Below are 12,191 nucleotides of genomic sequence, written 5' to 3' on the forward strand. Positions count from 1 at the left end.
ATTGGTGCAGTAGGAGGGGGACACCCGCCTAGCCACCCAGATCAGCCAAATCAACCCTGGTGATCAATGGGGGTGACAGATGTCGCAGCCAGATCACCCTCACATCCTCTTTCTTGACACTTCATGCTTCTTGGTTCTCTTTGCCATAGCAAACCTCTCTTTCCCCTGAGCACACGTTATGTGTTCACCTCCTCTTGTTTCTGTCCACAGTCTCTCCTCCTGAGATAAACACTTCCCACTTGCCCCTCCTGCCCAAGTCTCATGAAGAACCAGCCCTGAATCCCTAGTCTTTTCCAGTGGCTCCTATTTATGCAGCACTTACAAGGTGCTGGAGCAGGCATTTATCATCCCATCCTGTAATAGTGGGGGAGGCATGGACTCTATTGTCAGCATTTAAAAAGTGATAATAACTGAACCTTAGAAAGTTAGGGAACTTGTCCAGGGCACCCAACTTGTTAAATGGAGGAGGATCCAGGACTCCACCTCAGGCCTCTCCTACTGTATAATCCATGAACTTACACAACCACCACCTTACTGCGCCTTTGCCTCTGGTGCTCACAGTACCTCGCACATGTGCTAGCAAATTGAATCGTGGAATTTATCGATTGTCCTTCCACTCGCCTGGGAGCTCCCCGAGGGCAGACCCTCTGTCACCTCTTTCCGCATTTCCTGTGCTGAGTACAGAACCCATCATGTCAGGGGTGCTGGCATGGATTTGAATGAATAAACTCGTGTTTGTTAAATGAAGAATCCCAGCCCTCCCATAACCAGGTCAAGAGCCAAAGTTCAGCACTCGCAAACACAGGCTGAGCTTGAAGTTCATATCCTGCTAATTCAGAAACAGAAAATACCCTCTTCCCAGGGCCTAATTAACTAAATTATAGGAAGCTTTTGGGATTGGCAGGAAGTAGAACATAATTTAAAAAATAAGCTCTGAGGTCAGACGGCCCATGTTCTGATTCCAGCTCTGCCACTTATTAGGCAAGTTCTTCAACTTCCATAATCCTCAGTTACCCAACGAGTAAAATGGAGCAAATGACAGTTACTTGCTAATTGGGTTACCATGAGGATTAAATGGGGAAATGAATAAGAAATGCTTAGTACAGTGCTTGCACACAGAAGGCACTCAAATGTTAGTTGCACGATGGTCATTAGGATCAGTTTTAGCTCCTCAAAGAGAAATAGACCAAGCATTTAAACTTTCAATTTTCACAAAAATTCTCTTTCTTGACCTTACTTGTAAAAGAAACATTTTGTTGTTGTTAATCCCCATCCAAGGATATTTTTTCCATTGATTTTTAGAGAGAGTAGAAGGGAGGGTGAGAGACACACAGAGAGAAATATCAAAGTGAGAGAGACACCTCGATTGGTTGCCTCCTGCAGGCGCCCCAACCAGGGCCTTGGATCAAGCCTGCAACCCAGGCATGTGCCCTTGACCAAAATTGAAACCAAGACCCTTCAGTCCACAGGCCAACACTCTATCCACTGAGCCAAACTGGCTAGTGCTGTAAAAGAAACATTTATTGAGTGCCTTCTGTTTACCAGACTCCTTCAGGTTGGTACCTCACCTGTTGGGGAGTCTATAATAGGGAGGTAATCATGGCCCAGCTAGCATCCCACGGGAGGGTCAAGCTTTCCTGCTTCCTCCATTTGAGAACATTATTGATTCTCTGGAAAATACACTTGTTTTTCTTTGCAAACTTCACAGATTTGTTTTAAACCATTTTCTCATGAAAATCTCAAGGTTTTGTACCTTGGTACATGAAAACAGTTTCTCTAGACTCTGATGCATAGAGGTGCCTGTGCCGTCTTTGAGCCAAAAGGGTTCCCATGTCAGCAGTTCCTGAAGGTGACTCTAGGAAGCAGCATGTACCTTGTGGTTCTATGGACCGTTCCTACCCACATCCAAGTATTATTTTCTTAGGGGGTTCATTATTTGTGTTTTGTTTTGTCTTTCCAAGTACTCTATTTGGGAAGGACCCCACCCCTGGCAACTGAAATGAAAACAAATGAGGAAGTCCCCCAACCCAGAATTCAAATCCCAGCAACAGCAAATGCCTCCGGACTAGCTGTCTAGACTTCATTTATAGGTTATTCGATTCTGGAACTACATGTTCCCAGAGAAGCATGCCTGCTGTTTAGCTAGCTAAAAAGGAGGAAATTCCTTAGTAATGCCACTCAGCTCTGAAACTTGGGATTGTCTTCCCTTGCATCTAACTTACACGTCTCCTCTTGCAAACCGAGGTGTCCCTTCTCCGGGTGACACATCTGCTTGGGAAACCCAGATCCGGGGATGCAGGGAGACATGAAGGGGGAAGGGCTCACTTCTCTGGTGAGTGTCTGCAGTAGGTGTGGCTTCAGGTTATGCAAACACCTGGCTTTGTGCCCTGAGATACCTGGCCGTCGGGGGATAGGTCTCCTGCACCGCCACGTGCTCCAAGCTCAGTCACTCGGGGCTGCTGGGTGCTCCTCCTTGCTCCTTGCTGCCCTGGTGCCCGGGGCTCCTTGTCAGATGCTCTGTCACCTGCACTGCTCAGGCCCTGCATTCAGGTCAAAGGAGGTTGTGGACCAAATAGCCAAAACTCTCACCTTGAGCCCACCGTGTGACCTTGGGCAGCCCCTCCTTTCTGCCTCCGTTCCTTGAACCGACAGGTAAAGCGTTCTATCTGCGAGTTTCTGAGCCGCCATCCCAGAACCCGTTGCCCAGCCAGGCTCGTGACCCAGTTGCGAAGGGCAGTGAGAATAGAGCCGTTGTTTGGAATTCATGGGTGGGGTGGGTGGGGCACCTCCCAATAATAAACTTCACTGGGGATTGGAGCAACCTGTTTGTCCGAACCTTTGGTGCAGCTGCACGAGGCCTGCCACTCCTTTGGCGATGCTGCAGGGACGTATGGAATGTGCTTATCAGAGACCATCAGGCTCATAAACCTGACACTTCACCTCCCACACCATCCCGGGACCAAAGGGAGATAAAACTTGCCCAAGGGGCGGAGCCCAGAGGATACTTGATCAAATCCGATTTCAGCCATTTCGCTCAGGAGCTCCTGGCCCAGGCTGCACCTCCTCTGCCTTTTCAAAAGGCTGGTTAATACCCTTTTCTCCCTGAGTGATTTTGCCTCTAGACTAGAGGAACTGTGGGAGGGCCCGTGGGGATTTGGAAAGCTTAGTGTTGAGCTAATTCTGTGCCCTAATGGTTTTGAAAGCCGGTCCTGTAATTAGGGACTTGGTGGCAGGGAGTCTGGCGCTGGAGGCCAGGAGACTGGGTTCCAGCCCTGGCTTTGCCACTACCTGGCTGTGTAGTCTTTTTTTTTTTTTTTTAAATCCTCATCAGAGAATACTTTTTTCCATTGATTTTTTAATTTTTTTAAAGAGAGAATGGAGGGAAAGGAGGAGGCAGGGGTGGAGGGGAGAAACATAAGAGACACATCAATTGATGATAGACCAGGGCCAGGGATCAAGCCTGCAACTGAGGTACGTGCCCTTGGTCAGGAATTGAAACCATGACCCTTGGGTCCTTGGGCTGACACTCTAACCATTGAGCAACCCGGCCAGGGCTGGCTGTATAGTCTTGAGCGAGTTGCTTCCCCTCTGTGGGCCCTGAAGACAGAAATGTTTCATCTTGGGTGTAGACTGGGGCCAGATCTTCCCCCCATTTTTTTGCTAGTCCACTTCTTCCCTCTCGTAGAGACATATGTTTTGGTTGGAGGCTTAAGTCCCATCCCAAGCTCCTCCTCTTTGAAGGCATCCAAGAAAGCGAGTGACGTGGGCGTTTCAGGCTTGGAAGGGGCTTGAGGAGCACCCCCAGCTGTTTCTGGAAGGCCTCTTACTCCAGGTGTCTGGTGGGAGGGGCTTGGTGTGTTTGGGCACCAGCATTTCATAAAGGTAAAGAGCCCCGGCTTCAGACTTAGCCAGTCTTTCACACCCTAACCTTGCCAATTATTTCAGCCCATGATTCAGCAAATTTTTTAAGTGCCTCTTTTGTGCAGGCACTGTGCTAAACAAAGCTGTTTTGCATACATTACTGCTGTTCATCCTCACAACCCTATAAAGCAGGGACTGACTGTATCCCCATTTTGCAGATGAGGAAACTGACACTCTGAGAGGCGGGGTGTCTCACCCAAGGCCACACGACTAGCAAGTGGCTAACCTGGGGCTTGAGTCCAGGTCTACGGACTCCAAAGCCCTGGTTCTCAGCCACCACACTCTGCCGTCTTCCAAACCTCCTTTTGTTTAATCCTCACTTGCTTTATTTCCAAGCGTCCACTCCAGTGCTTCTGAAAAGCCCCTGACAGGGCCACTCCATGGATTAACAAGCGTGTCCACTTCTGAAGGAGGATGGAGACGACAGACCCTGGACGGCGGCGTGGGAAAAGCCCTGTGGTCTGTCCCGCCCCAAGGACTCGGCTTCTAGAACCGCCTGACCCTCATCAGCACATCTGATCCCCTCTGAACTCTATCAGCTGCTTTCCTCGCACGGCTGTTCATGGAAGGACCAATTGAGGGCATGGCTATGGCAGGACTGTATGAATTAAAGAGTGATGAAAGCAGCCTCATAATTTATTATCTGGGACCTACTTCGCTGTTTGTGTCACTCAACAACCTGGGCCGGAAATTGCACGTTGCCCTCATGAATCTTGAGATACCTCATGTAATGGTGCAAACCTTGGGGTCCTGTGATGAACGGGTAGGCGGTGGGTTTTGCTCTCAAACGCCCGACACTCCTCTCTGCCTGACTCATTCAGAACCGCCATATTCGGGATGCGTGGCGTTAGGACGGTTGGCACGGTGACATGTGGTTGGCCCACAAGGTTGGAATGTGACATTCCTGAACAGATTCAGGCATGAGAAGAGAGAAGAAGAGAACACAACATCTATAAACAGCCTGGGACTTAGGAGAGGCTTGGGAAGTCTGTGGAGGTGGAGCTGCCCGTCCGTCACGGGGCCTGATCGTCCCTTGGGAAGCACGCAGAGCCCCTCACCCCGGGGGTGCATCCTGGGACCCCTGATTCCAGTCGGGTTGGGCAGGGGAGTCACTTGCTGACATAACCACTCGGCCCTCCAAGGACTGAGAGGGGACGAACCCCGAAGGTGCCGTCTGCAGGGGACAGAGGAGCGCTGTGCCAGCATCACGGGTTTTTCCATCTGTGCATTAACCTCTCTCCTTTCGCCCAGTTGTGCTCGGGGTGCCTGGGAAGAGGGTTCTATTCCTTTTGAGACTTTGTGTTTAGGGGGACCCTAGGGGGAGAGGAGAGAAGTGGACCCACCGGTCCAGGGTCCAGGCTTGGGGCAGGAGTGTTTCTTCACGTCGACAGAGCACAGAGGCTGCCAGGGATCAAGCCGAGAGAGTTCGGGGGACCTGCCTGCGTGCCGTGGGGCAGGGCCTGCGGGCATGGGGGGCTCAGTTCTCACAGAGGTCTCCTCGCCAGCGCCGCCCCCGCCCCCGTCATGGGAACTGCAGTGTGGGGCCATGGCAACCCTCCTGCCTAACAGGGCGCAGTTAAAAGGCGGTCGGAGGGCCCCTGCTTAGGGTGGCACCAGAGAAGTAGCCAGAGTCGTGGAAGTGAGGAAGGCGAGTGGCAGGAGGATGCCCACAGAAATGGCCGTGGAGGGAAGGGCCTGCAGGGCAAGCGGGAGATCTGGGCGGCAGCCCCAGACCTGCTCTGCTTCGGCGTGAAGTTGGCCAAGTCGCTTGCCCTCGCTGGGACTACATTTTATGAGAGGGTTAGGCAGTGATCTCAGAGGTCTCTTCCAACTAGGCTGACCAACCGTCCCAGCTGCCGGGGACTGTCCTGGTTTTACTACTGAACATTTCATGTCTAGGAATCCCTGCTCCCAACTAAAATTTCTGCTTTAAAAAAAAAAAAAAAAAAAAAAAATATATATATATATATATATATATATATATATATATATATATATATATATATATATATTTCAGAGAGGAAGGGAGATGGAGAGAGAGATAGAAACATCAATGATGAGAGAGAACCATTAACTGGCTGCCCCCTACTGGGGAATTGAGCCTGCAACCCCGGCAAATGCACTGTCTGGGAATAGAACCGTGACTTCCTGGTTCATAGGTTGACAATCAACCACTGAGCCACACTCGGCAGGCAGCTGGGCTAAAATTTCTGCTTCTTTTGTTCTTGTCACTTCCCTCTGAGGCAGTGGTTCTCAACCTTGGCTGCACATTAGAATCACCTGGGAATCTTTTTTAAAATCCTGATTTCTGGGCCTCATCCTCCGGAAATTCTGTTTCTTTGTTACTAATGTTGTGGCCCCACCCCATAACAAAGAAACAGAATTTCCGGAGGCTGAGGCCCAGAAATCAGGATTTTAAAAAGATTCCCAGGTGATTCTAATGTGCAGCCAAGGTTGAGAACCACTGCTCTGAGGTCTCAATCCCTTTGGACTCAGAGCTGCAGAAGCCTCTTCTCAGATTAAAATCCTTCTTCTAAAAGGGCGTGGGTGGAGATGATACTCAAAACACGTAACATCCTCTGGCGGGCCGGCGGGGGGGGGGGGGGGGGGGGCCGGCGGGGGAGGGAGGAATCTTTGTTCTGCCAAGGCCACTTGGATATTTAGAACATCATTCTCGGGCCATATGAAACTATCAACTTAAAAATTAGCCTGCTATATTAGGTCAAACGTTTAATTAACTCAACCCTAATGCCTTGGCAGGGCCAGACCAAACTGCTGTAGGCAGTTAGACAGATGTGAGCAGAGCAAGGAGGATGGGCCAAGAAGGTCACCAGGATAGAGAGCCCCAGGTGCCTAACAATGGACAGTCAATTGTATGGGGGAATCTTCCCCCAGGGCGACTTCTCCTCCCCTGCCATATTACTGGTCATGAGGTTTGGACCCCCTGACCTTTCCTCCCTGGAGATAACATCTAGGCCTCAGTTGTATTTCAACTCCAGGCCCAGATAAGCAACAAAACCAGCCACGGCTGAAGTCAGGACCAGCTGTGTGGAATAATGACCCCACCCTGGTGCTGGCCAATCAACCAGTAGAGACCAACCCCCAAAAGGACACACCTGGAAAACTACCGAATATTCTATTGAGATCTTCCCCCAGGACCGCCCCTAAAATCTCAGCCCTTAAAAGCCTTAGGAGGCGGCCTCCGTGTGCTCTCCCTCCAGGGAGCACACCGTGCCTTTCTCTTCTCTCTCCATTTCCTTCTCCAGGCCCTTTACCATTAGCCTCCTAAAGCCCTTCCTTTACTCAAATTCTAATTTGTTTCCTAAGCCCATTTCTTCTAGGAATGACTTCTTCTACCTCTAATTTACCAAACGTTCTCTTACAGTTTGGGTCTTGCTCTGAATTCTTTCCTAGAAAGAACCCAAGTACTGAGGTTGCTGAACCCAGGTTTAGTCTGACCCCACGAATCAGACACCAGACGCTATTCCCACCATCTACAACAGTGATTCCCAAAAGTGGGCGCTACCACCCCCCCCCCCGCCCCCGTGGGCGCTGCAGCGATCCGGGGGGGGGGGGGGGGGTGATGGCTACAGGTGCATTTGGGGACGATGAGTAGCTGCTATTAAAATTTTAAAAAAATTAATTTCCAGGGGCTGGAAAGGGGGCGGTAGGCCAAATAAGTTTGGGAACCACTGGAACAAAATGATTTCTCAGGCCCTTATACGGCCCGCCAGCTGGGCATTCCCTATTCCTGCTCTATGGCAAGGCACCAACCCAGCCAAATGGACCAGTCCAGAAACCCCAGGCTGTCCTGGCCCACTGCTCCTGTCCCCAGGGACTGGCAGCCCCACATGGAACCTGAGCTTCCATCCGCTGGTCTGTGATCATCCCACCTTTCCCAGCCCAGTGACTTCAGCACCAGCAGAGCTGCAGGATCCCAGCTTCTCTTTTGCTTCTTGTTCTCACACAAAAGGTGGTGACTTCCCAGCTCCCCGGTCAGATCAGGGTTTGTCCAGCTTGTGAACGTACAGCCTTTTAAGGTGAGCCTGCTCTGGGCATTGGTGGCTACAGCCAGGGAAGTTCTGCCCTACTGGGCAGCAACTGCCTTTTCGTTCCGAGGGGATCCCTTACACTAGTATCTGGGCTGGGAGAAGTGGGAAGTTTCAAATAATGGGCCACAGGTGTATCAGGGCAGAGGAAACACGTGAACCCTGGCTCTCGTTCGCTCCACACCTGTTGAGCCCAGTGCACGTGGCCTCCATCCGACTCGGGGCTAAAGGTTGTCGGAAAGGCAGTGGGAGACGCCCCCTACAGCGATGCCACAGTGGTGGCTGGCCAGCACAGGAGCCACAGGCCCGTGATGTGCTGGTGTGCTGACACCTCGGGAGCAGGGCAGCAGGCAGGGAGTTTATCCTGCGGGTGACATCTGTGCTGGGCCTGGAAGGGGAGGAGGAGCTACAGGGATACGAGTGGGAGGAGGCCGGCAAGCCAGGCACCGACAATGGCACGCAGAAGCCTGAGCTTTGTCCCACCCCCTCTGGCACTGTGGGTGGCACCGTGGGCGGCAGTGGGTCAAGGATTGCTGGGCCAGAGGCCAAGGCAGGCAGGCAGCCCTCTGAGACCGCCGGGCCCAGGCTGCCTGGGCCCACCCAAGAGCCTACTTCCTATTTCCCAGAGCAAATGGAAACCCCAGACACCCGCTTCCTTCCTTTTCTTCTCAATCCTCCGAATGCCTGCCTCCTCCTGGGCCAAAGCACCCGCTCTGACCCTGTCTTCATCTCCCAGGCGCCTCCCTGGTCTGTCACCAGCCACAGACCTTCCCTTCCCAGCCCTGCTCACCACTCCCTTTCCCAGTTCCACAGCTGCCAGGACAGTTCAGATCCAGGGTGTCCCCCACCTGCGTGGCTGCAGCAGGCTCCTCATCCATCCGCTCCTCATCCATCCGTGCTTTGGGCCACTCTGTCCCTCACCATGCTGCCTGCGCTGCCGGACGGAGCTGTCCCCAGCAGTGCTTGGTTGACTCATACCTTCTCTAAAATCCCCGAGCACACTTCCTCCGACCTCACCATCCACTGTGCAAACAAGGCCACGTCCTGCTTCGTAACCCAGTTGTCTTTGGCTCCTGCCTCTCTGCTGACACGGGACCTCAGTCTCTCCCCGTGTAGTTCTGGGAACCCTCTGGGCAGTGCCGGGGGCTGGGGAAGGGGGCATCTGGGCCAGTCTGTGTGTGTTTGCAACAGTCTGCCACCAGGCCAGCTCATACACTGAGAAACGTGTAGAGGATACTGTGACCTCTAGCACAGGTGATTCTTTTACTTTACAAAACAAGCCACAACAACAACAAAAACTCTGAGCCCTTCCCCACAGCTGAGCTGAGAAGCGCTGGCCTGGGGTGTCTGTCTCATCCACAAACAAGCCTGGCCCCTCCGTGAACTCCCTCATCGGCTCTGTTATTCACTGGCAGCTCTGGAGTTGTTTTTGCAATCAATCAATCAATCAAAGATTCAAATCAGTCTCTACTGCTTCTCTTCTTGGAGCCCAGGTATGCAGAGGGCTCACGTAAGAAGCAGCTTGCTTCGAGAAAAGTACCTGCAATTCAGGACATCGGCCCTTTTAATGTTAAATTTGGTTTTCCTATTTTAAACTATTCTCCTTCTTTCTCTAAAGCACTTTTTCTGTTTAGCTTGGTAATTTAAAAAATACTTTAAAATCAACTTTATTAAAACATAAGTTCCTACAATAAAGTGCACTGGTTTTCAGGGCAGGGTTTTGGCAATGAATACACTTGTTAGATCACCACCTTAATTAAGGTCTAAAACAATTCCAGCTGCAAAGTTCCCCTGTGCTCCGTGGCAGTTAATCCCCACTTCCACCAGCAGCCACAGGCATACCTGGCCTGCTTCCTGCCACTATTGATCGGCTTGGCTTCTTCCAGAACATCACAGGAATGGGATCCTCCACAGGGTGTGGCTGGCTCCTTCCCTCATGTACTGTTTGTGAGAGTCGTCTCTGCGGTTGTATGTGGTGGAGTCCACCTTTTCTCTTGCTTAGGCTGGTGCCTTTTTCATTTCCTCCCGTCTTATAAGCCTGGGAACCAAGGCTTTCATAAATTGTCGGTTCTATGTGCCCCTTAACTGGTTCCTCAGGACTATTTGGAGGCTCATCTGGGAGAGCGGTGAAAGCCCTGTCAAATAGCCGAGAAGCAAGGTGGGGTTGGAACGTGGCCACTGGCATGTTCCTCTGGGCTTTGTTTTGAGGGTAGTCAGGGACGGCCTGCAAAGCAGTCATAGAATCTGAGAATGTTAGAGCCACAGGCAACGGGAGAACACCCCCAGTTCATAGGAACCTGATCCTCCTATCGCAGAGGAAACTGAGGTCCAGAGAGGAACAGGGATACCCTCGGGGTTGCATCATAGAGCAGTTCTTTGCAGAGGTCGATGTAGACTCGGCCTTGCGTGTCCCAGAGTGGTGCACTCCCCTCTACCAACCCACACAGCCTGCTTAAAGGTCTAGCCTGCAGGCAGGCTGCTTATTCTAAACTTGTTTTGACCATGATGGGACCCAGCAGAGAGGAGATGGGATGGGGATGGGAGGTAGGACGCGCTGTGGTTGGAGTCAGTGGCTGTGCCTTTAAGACATGGGCCTCTCTTCGGGAAGGATAGCAGACATGGCCCAGAGAACTGAAGTCCTATTTGTCTGGGGTTTGGCTTTGGGCAAGTATCTCCAGGCCTCACCCCAAGCCTCCTTTCGCACAGGCTCCCTGTTGCCAAAGAGTGAAGTTTGCTTTTCTCAGAATGTCCTTGTAGGTTACCAGCAAGTGTCAGGCTGGCTGCAGACAGCAGACTCACAGCGAGAGGCTGGGAGCCAGCACCGCGGGAGAGGGCTCCGGTCTCCCTCACCTTCACCGCAGAAGGAGAGAGAGAGCTGGAAGGGCCATTCGGGGCTGGCCCAGTGCTCTCCCTATACAGACAGAGAAACTAGCCAAGAAAGAGAGGTGACTTTGTCACCAGTAATCCCAGAGTTAATGGCAGGTCTGGGGGTTGTCCTGGGCCTCTGGACTCCTAATTCTGTGCTCAAATGAAGAAATGATGCACAAATGCCTCCTGTTCGACAGGTGTTGTGCCAGGAGCGCTACATTCATTCACAGATCAAGGCCCTACAGTCCACAGGCTCTTGCAGCCTCTGTGCCTCCAATGAGCAGCACAGGGAACGGCTCTTACCTCCGCATCGCTACAGACAGACAAGGGATTGGGCAGTTACAGTCCAGGGTGATGCTTGTTATCATGGCAGAGGTGTAGGGTGCCACTGCACATGGAGGAGGGACATTTAACCCTTTGAGTGCCAACCAATATCCTAGGAACTATGCTAAAATTGCCAAGGCATTTTTGCTGATTTTACAGCAGTTTAGGAAAAAAATTATGAATCGCAAGTAAATGAAGTTACATATTCAAAAACTTAAGGAAAGCTTTACTACATTTGTTTTCATCTTTGACATATATTGTTTGCTGATTGTATTATAAAATACTAGTAGAAAAAAATTTTGAACAAAACATATAATGTTAAAATAGAGGGACACCCTTTTCCAATATCTTCCACAAAATCGTCATCTTCACAGCAAGAATTGACATATTTAGCAATATCATCATCACTAATAAAAGCAGACTTAGAACTGGACGCCATTTTGAAGCTTTAGGGCTACAATCTGAGTAAACTTCATAAAATCATAGTGCCTGTAAAAAATTAGGCAGATAAATGCCAGTGGTCAGTTTTAGAACTACAAACATTCGGCATCATAAGTAATCTGCACTTAGGTGCCATCTGTCAATATAGAGTGAACTACTAGCATCTAATAGTGACACTGCAGGAGGAGTGCGATCGCGCTCCCGGCACTCTAGCAGTTAATCTAGATTGATGGGAAGGAAAATCGGTAACCCCCCCCCCCACACACACACAAAAAAAATCAAAGCTAAGATTAGAGGCTACAGAGGAAGCAGGTGAGTCGAGGGTGGGTGAGCGCGTCTGGATGGGAAGAGGGCATGTGCAAGGCCCTGGAAACAGGCCTGTGCAGTGAGGATCGGAGGACATTTGGTGCCTGAAATGTGGAGTGTAAGGGGCAGGCAAAGATGAGGACCGAGGCAGGCGGGACCAGATCACGAACAGCCATCCGAACAGCAGGTTTGACACTTGAAGATGAAACCCCTGGGGAGGTCTTAGCAGGTGGAGTCTCGGAGGAAGAAGGGGCTCACCTGCTCTTCAGTATCTTGGTCCCT

Source organism: Myotis yumanensis, unplaced genomic scaffold, assembly GCF_028538775.1.
Source record: "Myotis yumanensis isolate MYYU_CA2020_CCGP unplaced genomic scaffold, mMyoYum1.0.hap1 SCAF_5, whole genome shotgun sequence".
NCBI lineage: Eukaryota > Metazoa > Chordata > Mammalia > Chiroptera > Vespertilionidae > Myotis > Myotis yumanensis.